Source organism: Pinus tabuliformis, chromosome X (genome assembly GCF_031772625.1).
Source record: "Pinus tabuliformis cultivar Carrire ecotype Pingquan chromosome X, CPIR1, whole genome shotgun sequence".
NCBI lineage: Eukaryota > Viridiplantae > Streptophyta > Pinopsida > Pinales > Pinaceae > Pinus > Pinus tabuliformis.
The window spans coordinates 1,694,144,205-1,694,159,420 of record NC_142308.1 but is presented as its reverse complement, the minus strand read 5'-3'; positions in this window follow the sequence as shown (position 1 = coordinate 1,694,159,420).

The window sequence follows — 15,216 nt, the reverse complement described above, 5'->3', positions numbered from 1 at the left end:
AATGTAATTTTGACTGTTGTTATCAGCCCACTGTACTGTGCTTCACTTTGTTTTATTACTGCACTTTAAATACATGAGAAGACAGCATTCCTGAATTTGATTTGTGACTAAGTGATTGACTGGCCGAGGTTGTAGAGGGCCCCTGTACACCAAAGCTTTGTATAGTTTCTTACTTGCTTTCATTTACTATTCTTTTATAATCATTGCTTGTATATATATTGCGATGTTCTGATGTTCATTGCTGTCCATATTTCCTTTATGTTTTCCTTTATAATTGTTAGCTGATCAGTGCTTCTTTTATAGGTTTTTGTAGGTAGGCCGGGAAAATTTATATATTTTTGATAACTACTGACATGAGATCATCTTGTCCTTTCTGCTGATTTTCATTTCCTGAGTTTAATTCCAGCACTGTCATTTTTTTAAGTTTTGTTTTGCTTATTTACTTTTCTGCTACTTAAACATCATATTACTCATTTGCTTATGATTTCCTTTCTATAGTCAAGCGACTCAATTAGTAAGGAATCAGAATATTACTTGTTGTAGTATGATTTAGTTTGCTTTCCTGCAAGTTAGAGATTGGATTACTTATGTCATTTTCAAGAGTTGAAATATGAATGAGTAGTTAAATCTTAGTTTCCTTTTATGCAATTTAATTTCCTGCAATTTAGATATCATATTACTCAGCTTGTTTATGATTACTTCCTATAGATGGAGTGAGTTGAAAGGTGAAAGGTGAGAACGGGGGTTGAAGTAGTGTGATTTAGTTTGCTTTTCTTTCAGTCTTTGAGTTGCTTTAAGTTCAGTTTTTACTTTCTTTTTCATACAGCAGTAAGGATACTGGGCCATTGTCACTAGTTCACTGTTTTGGTACATTTACTTCCTTTTGAGAATTGATTTCATTACAGTCAGTTTGAAACTTTCTTTTTGAAAACTTTTAAGTTTGGAAAATCATTGTAGAAATCACCATTACCATCCATACTTAACTTTCAATTTCGCCATCACACACTAGGGAATCCATAGAAGATAAACCCAAAAACAAACTAAAAAACTCAAAAACGACAAAAGACTAAGAAAACGGTTATCTTGTACATATAGTGCACTTCACTTCATCAGTTTACGAATCCCGGATTGACATTTTAAATAGCAATTTAGGACACACTAAATTGACCAAACAGAAACCCAAAGATTATTGTAAGCGATAAAGATCCCATTTTCACTGAAAATTTTTGGATGGAATTATTTTCTTGTCTGGGTACTTAATTAGCTCATAGCTCATCTTATCATCCTCAATCTAATGGGAAAACTGAGATAATGAAAAAATGTTTGGAAGGATACCTTTGTTGCTTTGTAACTGATAAACAGACATAATGGGTCAAGTGGTTAATTCTAGCTGAATGGTGGTATAACACTTCCTTCCGTACTGCAGCAAAAATGGCCCCATTTATGGCACTTTATGGATATCATCCATCGTCCATCACATCATATTTAAGAGAAAATTCTAAGGTTCAAGTAGTGGAAGATCACATCGAGCATCAACAACAAGTTCTCCAACTCTTAAAGGATAACTTCACTTTGGCCCAAAATATAATGAAACAACAAGAAGATCAACATCTTAGTGAAAGAAGTTTTGATGTAGGTGACTAGGTATCTCTACGACTACAACCATACAAAAAAATGTCCCTCAAGCAAGATAATAAGGATAATAAATTATCACCAAAGTATTATGGTTCGTACAAGGTGTTGTAAAAGGTTGGTGCTATGGCATACAAATTGGAGCTTCCTGCATCTTCCCGGGTGCACCCAATTTTCCATGTTTCATGCTTAAAGAAGGTTATAGGTGACAAGCTCCCAGTTCAAACAATATTGCCAGAACTTGAAGAGGAAGGAAAAATCATATTGGAACCTAAAGTAGTCACAGAAACAATAAATCGATAGCTACGAAATTGATCAATTTCAGAGTATCTCATCAAGCGGAAGAACTTACCTGCTGAAGATTCCACATGGGAGGATAAGAATTTGTTGTAGTGGCTACAAATACCCTCCAAAATCTTGGCTTGCACCCAGATTCAGAGCCTCCCTTGATAGTTTCACTTGATGGTTGCATACACTCGGGTTCACTCCGTGAGCTCGTGTGAGCCTTCGCACCCACCTTGCTTGTTCATTCCACCCAAGATTTTGCATGTTGATGTCAATGTCTTGCTTGCGACCATGTTTTGGTCATGCTCAAGGTCTTCACTTCGTGTGTACATGTTATGTTCGCTATGAAAACATTTGTCACACTCACACATGGAGTCACATTCATTGTTGCGCAAGTGTTGTCACGGTCGATCAACAATCAATCATGAGTGTCGCGCTTGTCGCTTGCACCGTCGATCAGTCATGTTGAACATGTGTGTCTGATTGGTTTGAGTCGTCTTGTTGTCAAGTCATGAGGGTGTGTGTTTGTAAGATCACATTTGCATCTTTCACTCGTTCACACACTTAGTCATTTTGCTGAAGTTCTGACGACCAAACTCCCCTCTGACAGTCGGACCATCACCTCGCCATTGACTCGATCGACTGTCACCCAGAACAGTGCAAAAGTACCAAGCAATTATTTTCAAACTGCGATGCTCACAAGCAATTCAATCAACCTTCATGTTGGCCACCTGGAGAGTCAGACCTGACAGTGACCTCGGTACTGACTCCCCTCAATAATTGCACAGAGGTTGCTGACCTTGCCCGCTCTGCTGACCAAATAAATTGCGCAGAAAGGTTAGACAGACACCCAGTACTCATCCCTATCTCCCTAAGGAAATTGTGCAGTTCTTCCAGTCAATCCTCTCGACAGTCAACCGCCTGCTCATCCAAAAAATTGTGTAGTTTTCACGAGCAGGCCCCCTGCTATCCAGGAGTCTGCTTAGCTTAGAAATTGCGCAGAGACGATCAACAGGTTGCCCTCCCATCTTCAGTGTAGTTTCTCTCACCAGCAGCTCCGAGCAGTTGACTGCCAGTTCCCTCTAGGAATTGTGCAGTTTCTGCTGCCAAGCCCCCAACAGCTGACTGCATGTTACCCTTGGGAATTGTGCAGTTTCTGATGCCAGTGGCCCAGCAGCTAGCTGCCAATTCCCTCCAGGAATTGCACAGTTTTGGTTGCCAGGCTCCCGACCAGTTCCCTCCAGGAATTGCACAGTTTTGGCTATCAGGCTCCCGGCTATTTCCCTCCAGGAATTGCGTAGTTTTGGCTGCCAGGCTCCCGGCCAATTCCTCCAAAAAACTACGCAATTTCTGCCTGTTGATACTCCAGAAAATTACGCAAGTTTTGTTGTCAAACCCTTGCTGCCCACTCGTTCTGGAAAATGCGCAGATTCTGTCTGCTTTCCTTCCTACAGCCTAGACTGTCCCTCCCAAAATTTGCACAATTTTTCCTTCCAACTGAGCTAGACCTCGTGGATAGTCACAGTCGACTTAGATTGCCCATCTTCATCACCCAGTGACTCTTGTGTAGTTTTCACCAGCAGTGCCCGAAGCCATCATCTCGCCTTCCAACCTTGCTGCCTCTCCCAGTCACCTACATCTGAAATGATCATGTGTCATGGTAGACTAGAAGGTTTTTGGATTTGATGTTGTCTCATCATGAGTGACTGCAGGTACAGGTACACCAACAAACATGGCGTGACGATGAATGGGATGAACGAAGGGAGCACATGCAGAAGGACAAGTTCACCAACAGACGAATGAACGATGCATGCGAAGGGATGTGCTCGCAAACGGATGATCATGCAAAGATGTGTTTGGAGATGGACAGATGAGCAAAGATGCAATATGTGCTCACAGACGAACGAACAGACGAACATGCACATTTCACGAACATATGAGCCTGTCAAACCTTCCACCATACAAGAAAGAAGCAACGTACCAAAGCAACATCAAGCGAACTAACGACCATCGAAGACTTCGCGCACTTTGCCATGTGGAGGTGAAGCTGTAACACACCATGAAGACATCCATCACCCAGTAGCACTGCAGCTCGACATGCACTCCAACAGCAGCACGAACGTACCAGCACTATCATGTCAAGTCGGGTCATGAGTCATGTCGTCCACATCTCTACTATAGGTCATGTTGTCAATCAATGTAATGTAATGTGGAAGTCGAAGAGACCCACTTGTTGTACAAAGAGTCATGTAAAGTCAAAAAGTCATGGAAGTCAAATAGTCATGAGGGTAGTCAAACAACCACAAGGCTCAGTTTCACCCTTGGCTATAAATAACCCCTCATTTGTACATGCAAAGGACTTTTCACCTCAGCTCCTCCCACATATCCAAGAGAGTCTGTTATATTTTCTTTGAGGAGTAAGCAGTGGCTCCAACGCCCCTCACATGGGGTTAGTGATGTATGGTGTAACGATGTGTCTTGGAACTTTCTCTTAATTCAGAAGCCTGCTAATAGGCCAGCACGTTTTCACACATGTATTGTAACTATTGTAAGACTAATATTTAACACTTGTGATGCATGTTTCTTTGACCTGTGTTCTACATTTGAGCTATTTCACTTGTTGTGATACATAATTTATTAATGGAAATGTGTTATATATGTTGTTAATGTTGTCTCACCCGTGTAAACTACTCTCCCAAACATCAAACAAACCTTTCACATAGAACTTGCTATAACAACCGTTGCACTCGCGCAGACTAATCTGTTGAGTGTTATATGTGTTATCCTCCCTTGTGTGTTGTGACTGCCACATCCGTGTGGACTGTTCCACCAGAAGCTACGCATGTCATGTTGTGTTGTGTGTTCCTAGCAAAGTTGGTACTTCTCCCAACCAACTTGGGACTTACTCCCACCCTCTCCCTCTATGGTGAAAGAACCATCGACACAAGTGACACTTATACTCACCAGGCACGCGAACCTCACTTCTCAAAGACCAAGTAGACCACTCTCCTGTGCTAACAAGAAAGAGTTGAGTAAAATCCTTAAGATAATGGAAACTTGGCCATCGTACCGGATGGGACTGCCACACCAAATGGTTTGATGTCTAGTTGGGACCTCATACTGAGGTGATCCCCTGAATGTTGGCGAATCCAGCACCGTCAACAGAATTTTATACAGAAGCATCCAAAACTACTCAAGAGTTGAGGACAACACTTTTTTGAAGGAAAGGGGCATGTTAAGTCCCTATAATACTAGTGTATTCCCCCATTATTATTGTCATTGTATCCCCTTATTGTTATTTTTGTGCCCTTGTTGTCCCCATATTGTTATTATTGTGCCCTATAGAAGCTCACTATTGTTATTGTTGTGCCCTTACATTATTATTGTTATGTTAGCTATGATTATATTGTAATCCCTTAGACTTCTATATATAGAATGGAGGTTTTGTCATTTGTATCATCCAAGAATTATTTAATTGTGTAATGTAAAGGAGGTTTCCCCCTCACAGAGGATTATTTTGAAGTCATTGATCTATCTCTTTTTCTATTTTGTGAGTTGGTTGAATAACACAATAACATATGTTCCATGTCACCTTCATCACTCTAGAACTTTCTAGGTTCCTACAATCCCTCATAAGATGCCTCAGGTGAGACTTCACTACTTGCAAGTGAAGCAAAAAGGGTTGGTTCCCAAAGGGTTTTGTTGGTTGTTTCACTCTAAACCCAGGTTCGCCTCTTGCACACCAACACTCCCCTATTTTTAAGGGTTGAATTTTATGAGTAGGCCTAATCTTTCAATTGGTTTGGATTGTAAGTGTGCATTGTGTGGCCATGGAGAATAGGGACATCATGGAATTCATAAACATTTTGAGGAGGCATGAGAAGTATATTCAATCCAATAGGACATCATTGTTTTTAGTGACAAGTAAGTTGCACAATAATGAGGACCATTATGTTTCTCAGCATGAAACAATTATGAACATGTTCGTACACTAAAAATAGAGGCTTGATATTTTGGAGGTTGAACTTAGTATGCTACATAATTTGGCCCTTAGTCTTTGTAAGGATTCTTGGTCATTTGCATCAAACAACGAATGATAAAGAGGCAATCCATTAACTTCAATAACCAATGGACATTGAGCAACCATACTCTCTTATCTTTAATGTTGGTAAGGAACAAGCTAATATATTACATATGTTTCAATATTAGTAATGTTTTTTAGATTCATTAGATTATTAGGAGTTTTTATCAAAGTGGTTACATGTAGGAAAGTCTAGAATGTCCCTTTTTTCATATGTAGTAAATTATGTTATGTAGTCTTTGATGATTATTTTGACTTTGGGTTCTATAACTCTGAGGAAACTCTCCTTTTAGTATAACATGCATGTGTTTTGCTTATGGCTTAAGGTAGAGCACCCTCGAATGGGGTTCTACTATAATAAAGACCATTATATTATTGGTCCCAAGGACATTTATGCACTCGATGTTAGGAGGGAGAGAAGATAGAACTTCTAAACATGACTCCAACAAAATGAGGAGATCAAACCCTTTGTATATTGTTGTTGGAATTAGCTACAACAACATTTTTAATAACATAATGTTTTCCTTATTGTAGTGTGAGTGTGTGTGTGTGAGTGTGTGTAGATGTCGTTCATGTTTTTTTGGCAAGGAAGAGCAATACCTTTTCTTTTTATATATAAAAAAATAGATACTAACTTCTTTATATTCCAAAAGGTTTAGTTAATCTCTTCGATCATTTCAAAACAGTTTTTAGAGATCTATATGTAGGCATAATGCAAAAATTTCACAAACATTCAAACAAGCAAACACACTAAGTAGTTTCTAGGTTTATCTATTTACTAATATTAATACCTATATGGACATATAAATCCTTAAAATAGTAATTTGGATGCCCAAGATTATTGCTCCCTTCATTGACAAGTTTTCTATCAAAGTGTCATGGAAAAAGGAAAATAAAATGGCCAACCCTTGGTATGAAAAAGAGCACAAAATAGCTAGAAAAGCAAATGTTTCTAACGAGTTCCTAACATTTGTCAAGATAAATAGGTATAAAACATAATTAAAACAAGAAAAGGGCAATATATATATAGAAGCAAGAGAAGCGCTCACAGATCTGTTAGTCGGGTCATAAGAACTCTAGAGGCAAATATTAACTTATAAAACTAAGAAGAACAATGCGATTCCCTCAAGGTATTGGAATTCCTAAGTTAAGAAGCTTTATGAATTTGTTGTCTTGGACCACATTCAAGCCATTTCTACAAAGTATGTAGTTTTCGCTTTAGAATACATGGGGTTTGGGGTTATGTGGCTTGAAAGATGGAAATTGAAGGATACTACACAAAAAGTCAAAAAATTGGATGACCTTTAGTTATGAACCTTATGCCTTAACAATGATAAGAAATCAATAATTACAATCCTCTTTGAGGGGAAAACCTCCTTTTACAATTAATACAATGTACAAGACAAGATTTAATGATCCTAATACTAGGTTTCTATAGTATATATATATATATATATATATAGATATATATATATATATATATATATATATATAGAGAGAGAGAGAGAGAGAGAGAGATCTATATATATCTATATCTATATATATATATATATATATATATATATATATATCTAAGCAAGTGTTATCCTCGACACTTAACTATCTACAGGTGTTTCTGCATGAACAATTCATCTTCCCATGTCGCTTCTTCCATTGATAGGTTGTTCCATTTGATGAGGTTCTCAGTAATTGATCCATTTCTCATTTGTTTAATCCTTATTTCTATGATTTTTTTAGTTCTAATATGATTTTCCCTTCTTCATTTATCTCTAGCAAAATATTTTGGACTAGGATATTTTCATTAATTACCTTCTTTAAGTAAAGAACATGGAAAACTAGATGTATACGTGAAGATGGGAAAACTCCAACTTGTAACCCATATTTCCAATCCTTTGCAACACCCTACAAGGGCCATAATACCTTATTGCTAATTTATTGTCCTTATGTTTTTGCTTGAGGGATAGTTGTTTATATGGTTGTAGTCTCAAAAATACCCAATCCCCCACTTCAAATAATATTTCACTACGATGTTGATATACTTGTTATTTTATCCTATTTTGTGCTACAACCAAGTCATCCTTCAATAGTTTAAGAAACTCTTGTCAGTGTCATATGTGGTCCTCTATAGCTTGAGCCTTTGTAGTCCCTTTCTAGGTTTGGTGTGACAAATAGAGGATGATATCCGTAAAGTGCCATAAATGCTTTAATTTTTTATGAAGTATGAAAGGATGTGTTGTACCACTATCTTCCATAAGAAATTATTTGAACCATTATGTCTATTTATCAAATGCAAAGAATCATAGATATCCTTCTAAACATTTATTGACAATCTTAATTTTACCGTCAAATTGAGGATGGTAATATGCATTGTGAGCTCATTGAGTACCCATATGAGAAAATAATTCAATCCAAAAGTTTCGAGTGAAAATTGGATACAAGTCACATACAATTATCTTCAGTTTTCCATGTGGTTTTTGGATTGTTTCCATGAATGTTTATACCATTGTTCTTAATTTAATAGGATGAGAAATATAGAAAAAATGGGCATACTTTATCATTTGATTTACCACTACCATTGTTACACAGTAATTTGTCATTGTCTCCCTGTCAGTCACCCTACTGTGTCAGGAGTTCACAATAATCAAGTTCATGCCTTCTGAACTGGCCAAAAACCCACTTTCCTAAAGTTTTCCTCATCAGCGCGTCTGTTTCTAAAATACCCGCGATGACTGGCGCTTCATAACAGACCGCGTGCACTGCCAGCGCGGAAGCACACGACTTTCCCGCGCTGATCGAATTTCATGACCAGCGCAGCCTCTGTTTGTATTTACCCGCGCTGACATGGCCCTTTCCATTATGTCTTTGCGACGTCAGCGTGCTAGACCAGTTATGCACCCGCGCTGATCCAGTTTGGGCGAATTTTTTCCAACAGCCAGCCTTCCAGATAACTCCAGACCTGGTTGTTGGCTTTGTGAGTATCGCCTCCCTTCTATAGCATGTCTGTTCGACCCTTTGCAACTACTTCCCTTGAAGATAAGCTCATCCTTCCACCATTCAAGGAGACTCCTTCTCCTATATAAACCTCTACCATTACCATGAGCAGCTAGTTTGGAATAGCTTGGATTGTGTGGAGCTTATAGTGCTCAGGTTGTTGCTACTATAGGTAGTTGGTGTGATAAGTGTGGAAGTGTTTGATTGCTTAGGGAAGGTTGTTTTGTGTTGCTTGTGTGAGAGAGAGAGTTTCTTGTCTTGGGAGAATCATTTCCAAAGGTGAATGCTTAAGAGACTTGCTGACTGGCCCCTCCTGAGAAGGATACCGACGTCAGAACATTTGGTTGTACTCTTCTCTGTTTGATTAATAATAGATGACTGCTATTATTGTTCCATTCTCATTTGTCTCTGCAATGGTTAAATGTGAATTACATCCTTTCTGACTGATGTATGGTTGCTTTTATTAGATTTCACGCTTGTGTTTGTTTCCTCTTCGTGTGTGCAGGTATCTATTCGCGGAGATCGCGGAGGATCGTGACCAGCCAGAGCGAAGGAGTGAAGGTGGCATCTCTTCATCAAACAACAGTGCTGGAATCCAAGTAGGTGTTCTTTACCTACCTTTTAATTGCAATTAGGAACTTTCATAGTAGCATTGACTGATTGTTGCTAGACCCACTTTGGGCTAGTAGGGATCGCCTCTATCCATAGAGGGGATTTGCCTCTCCAACAACCATAATGGCACAAGTTCCTTTAGATTTGGGTAAACATCAAACAAAATCCATTGAAACTTCTTCCTAATGTTTGCTTGGTATGGATAACGGTTAAAGGAGCCTCGGGGTCTTTATTGTCTTACCCTTACTGTGTTGGAATACCACACATTTAGAAAATCAGAGGAATCAACTCATAAGACCATTTTTACTAGTGGTCCCAATTTGGAAAATTTTGGGTGAAAAAGTTCAAAAGAAATACTAAGGCCTTAAATGACCACTTTTGTGGTCTCAGCCTTAGATGGACCTATATTCCTTAATCTATAGATTTATACCTTTCCAAAAATTCAAGAATCACCTCAATCGAAGTTCGTATGATAAATTTATGCCTTCAGGAATTTGAAATATCGCAATTAACCACCATTATACGAGAGGATGCCAATTTATCCATCATTACATATGGAAACAAGGCTAGTTGCTAGGGAAATTTGAAGAATATTCAAGAAAGGTCAAGTTATAGCTCATATTGAGTGTTGAATGGGTCAAATTTAACCCCTAGTTGGTTGTTGGGTTGTGTTATAACCGGCCACTAGGAGGAAAATGGGTGTCCCATTGTATTTAAGTTCATTTTGTTCCATAGATGAACAAACTAGTAGTTGAGAGAGAGAATAAACAGAGAGGGTTTGTGTACTATAGTAGCCCATGGGCTAGATGTCTCACTTCTTTTTACTTACATATGTGTCCATTCATAGAAAGAGAGAATAAAGCAATCTCACCTTCCAATTTGGTTTTCTCCCAAAAGGGTTTCCTAGGTCATATCTTATGTTATTATGGTTGTGAGTGATCGTATTTTTGTTTTTCTCTCTTTTTTGCATTTTCTATATTGCATGCAAAAAAAAGTAACTTGATAAATCCAGAAGTATAAGGAAATATAAGAAGAATAACACTCTTAGTGTAGATTTAGGATTTTAAGAATAATTTTATCAAACCTATTGTGATGAACTATCACGTGGAACATCAAAAATATTTTATAAATAAAAAACGTCCCAGAGAAAAAAAGGAAAAAAAAAGAAAAATTATGGTGAAAATGCTAAACTAGCCTATTTGAAACTGATTTCAGGAGCATTTAATAACCCTAACTTCCTTAGAGAATATCTCTGAAAGTATAGTGAATCGAGATCTGAAACTAGATGTTCCTTGAGATTCCTCCTCAATATTCTCTAATTTTCACCATATGAAACCTCCAAAAAAAAATTATAGCAAAAAATCTAAACTAACCTATCTAAAACTGATTTCAGGAACATTAAGGAACCCTAACTTCCTTAGAAGACATCTTCAAAATCATAGTGAACCAAGATCTAAAATCTAAAATAGATATTCCCGAAGTTTTTTCCTCAAAATTATCTAAGTTCACCATATAAAACATCCCATAAATTGTTTTTAGCAAAAATTCCAAGATGACATGATTGAAGTAGCAAAACCCTAGGATCATAAGCTCTGGTACCAAATGCTATGAACATTTCACCTAAAAAATGACAAGAAATCGATAATTACAATCCTCTTTAAGGGGGAAACCTCGTTTTACAATGAATACAATGTATAAGATAAGATTTTATGATCTTAAGACTAGATCTCCTTGGTATATATATATATATATATATATATATATATAGGATACAATGGGTACCATTATAATAAAATGGGACCATGAAAGGTTTTAGCCTACATAGAAATATAAAAATAGAATTGTAATCACTCAATATCTAGAGATTAATAAGGGGTTTTAATGATCCAAAAATGGATCCTGGATAAACCTCTAAGTCTAAAAGACTTCGTATAAGAGGTAAAAGGTGCCAAATGGCAAAAATCCTTTGTAAATCAAAGGAAAATGAAAATCATAGGCTGCTCTCGGAAATAGTCTCATTACATAGATCTCCTCATTCTGAATCCAACGCAACTTGAATGGGCGAAAACATATTTTAGATGAAGAATTTATCATAAAAAGAAGTTCCCCTTTGTTCTTTGGGAAAGAGGCAAAAATCTGAAGAAATAAGGCTTAGTGGAGGCTTAAGTCAACAGTAAACAGGAGCTGTCGGATCTGGCTGATCAACGATCCATATCCGATCGAAAATCGCAATCAATGGTGGTAGTCGGCGAATAACGGAGGCAGATATGCGATGGGATCGGGTCGAGCGATATGTCGATCACCAATATCGACAGATCGCAATCGGTGATGCCACGAGGAAAAGACAGGACCCCATGATGCACGATGTGTCAATCACCGACATCAGCAGATTGTAATCGGCATCGGCATCAGTCATGTCATATGGGAACCTCGAGCCAATGCGATCTGCGATCGCGATATCGCAATATCGCATTGGGGTCATGCGATGGAGCGAGCCACATGTATATGTGCGATGCGATGAAATCCGGACCTGAAAGGGTTATGGAATGAAAACAAATAATATTTTGAATCCGTCATAAGCCATTTTTGCGATATTTGCACTGTTTTAATGTAATTTTAAAATACAAAGGGAAGCCACAGAGAGGGGCATGGCGACTTGTGATAGCGAACCCAATAGAAATATAAGGTGGGATTTAAGGATTTTTGAAGTCTGATAAACAGAGATTTGGCAGGTTTTTCCCATGTTTTACAGCGTTCTCTGTGTAAACAGGGAACAACTATTTCTGAGGAATTCCAAGGGTTGATGCACCCTTCCGTTACAACAAAGGTGGGAGCCATCCCTGATGGCATTTAGCAATGATTGCTAATGCTCAGAGAAGGGATTTGAGCGAACTGTGACTAGGAGACAGAAAGCCGAGAAGAGGAAATGAACCAACGGCACCAATTTGGCTTAAAAAGCCACATAACAACAGAAACAGGGAGCTTTTGGTTGTTGTTGGTTGCTAAGGTTGTTTTTGGGTTTTGTTGCTAAAAGTGAAGCCAAAGCAGGAAGCTGAGGTGAAGGAAGCAATGCAAAAAGGCAGCATCCAAACATGCAGCGCAGAAAGCAAACGCTGAAGCGCAAGCAGTCGAGAGAGTCACTTGGAGTTCAAGTGGAAATCCAGAGGGCTATAATTGGCAGAAAGCCAAAGAAGCCAGAGCCGAAGAGCCAGAACCAGAGCCACAGCCGAAGAGCCAAAGTCAAAGCCAAAGAGCCAGAACCAAGAGCTAAGAGCCAAAGCCAAGAGCTAGAGCTTCAAGAGCCAGGGAATAACATGGTGTCTAAACCCACTATTTCTGTGTAAAACAACAGGAGTTAAGCCAAGAGCTTGTAAAAAAGACTTATACCATAATCCCAGATAGCCTAGTTGAGTTGACTAGAGCTCACGGAGACGTAGCCCAAGAGTTGTGGGTGAACGCTTAATTAAATTGATGTTTCTATGTGATTGTTTATTGCTGCACTATTTACTGTTATATGCATTTATATATCAGTTTAAGCACATTTACATAATTGCTAAAACAGCAGATTTTTAAGGCATATAATCAGTTAAAAACAAATATCAGCATACACCTATATTTTCAAACATTTCTTAATTCCGCATTGGTCAATCAATATGACTTGGGAATATTTAAAGCTTTGGAAGTGGGAGAGGTTCTTGTAAGTTAGACAAGAAGCCTAAGTTCCCCATTTTCAAATCAGGTGGTATCGAAGCTTAAGATTGATTAACCCCACCTTCAAGGAAGGTTATATCAAAAGTTTTGATTCACAAAGAAAAGACTGCTTGTCTGAAAGGTGTTTGAACAGTAAGAGGCTGATTGTATGCTTTCTTTGTAGACTAACTATTGTTTGAGTTTGCAGAGGTAAAGGGAGGGCTACTGATAGCTCAGTCCAGGAAGGACAAATAGGAAGAGGGGTTGAAGGCATTCTTCTATCCCAAAGGACTTCAACGCAATCCAAAGCACAAGAGGTTTGTTGTGAGAGGTTGTGGTGAGCTCCAGTATTGTAGCAATAATGCTACAACTCCTGGAGCTTCCTTCTCTAATTTTATCAACCCGGTAGTTCGTAACAAACTTGGAAGCGACGGTGCTGTATGCACAAGTACTAGCTCTTGTCGCAGTTGTCACTTGGTAAGTTGGCACAAGTCCGCTAGGGCTCAAGCCAACTTCTATATGTTCTCAGAAGAAGCTTTCTAAATGATGAACGAAGGCTATCTCAAAGGAAATTAACCTACTTTGCAAGAATGAACTGAAAGCCAACCAAACATGGAAACCCTAGTAAACCCTAATCTGACTAGCTTAATCCTTATGATGCAATGGTGGGAATGCAACTTCTAGAAATGATGCCATTACTTCTAGTGAGATGAGATGCATGAATTTAAACTACTTCCATTGAAGAGAACACATTTTTGTATTTTTGCTCAAGTGGGTGGAGTTATTATGATTGTGCTTCTTACTGGGTCTTGACTGTGCAGGGGTAGTTCAAGGGGAGGAAGGCTTGGGAAAGGTCAGGAGGACTCTGAGAGGTTCCAGGGGATCCCTCACATCATTCCACAGAAGTCCACAACGTTCAGGTGCTTGGCAACCGTGTTTGCTGGCTTCTACAGGATGTCTGCAGGGGATCCTACAAGAAACTCAGGATTTCTACAGGAAGTCTGCTAACTTCTACAGGATGTTCTGCAGGTGGAGTTTTGGGTGATGGAGGAGTGAAGGAGCTGTATGGGTGGATAGGTAAGATGAAAGAGGAGCTTGTGATGGCCTATGGACAGAGAGATGAGATGGAGAGAGAGTGGATAGAGCTGGTTGGTCGATAGAAGGGTAGAGGCAATGGAAGGCCGAAAAGTTGAGGCAACGTGGATAATAGAAGGGTTGGAAGGCAAATGAGTTGAACAGAGGATGAGTAGGTGGCTTAGGCACGGTTCAGAAGGATAAGAACACGATGAAGTGGTGCTGCGCAGTGTAAATGAAACAAATCACCCTTATCTTGCATGTAAACGAAAGTTCACCAACCTATTCTAACTGTTTCATTAGGAATCAAAGAGCAGCAATGTAAGTTGAAGGGAATTCGTGCATGATGTTGAACCAAAGAGTCATTACTCAAGATATAATCGCATGGACAATTCTTCAATCGAAAACATTACATCAATACTTGCATGCATATGTTAAAACAGTGTTTTTGGCAGTTGGCACGGTCTACACTTCCGGTCCCCAAACAGAGGTGAAAGTGAGCATGCATTCAACCTTTTTGAACTCAACGTAACTTCAATCTCCCTACGCTAATTCTGAACTACTGAAACAACTGCATTCATGAAACTAACCTACATAACCAAACCGAAACAGTCAACTCAGCAAACTGTATTTTTCAAGTGCATGTAAAGGAAAGAAATGCAATGATAAAAGAAAGACAAGTAACAATACAAAAAGAAGGAGGTCTATTGCTCTCAGGTTGGGCCCTAACCTGAGAGCTATAGCTCCCCTAAGAACTCAGAATCGAATCCAAATCTGCCTGCCTTTTATTAAAAGATCATAATCATGAGTCTAACAACATGCCAAAATTGGCTTACAAAGAGCAAAAACAG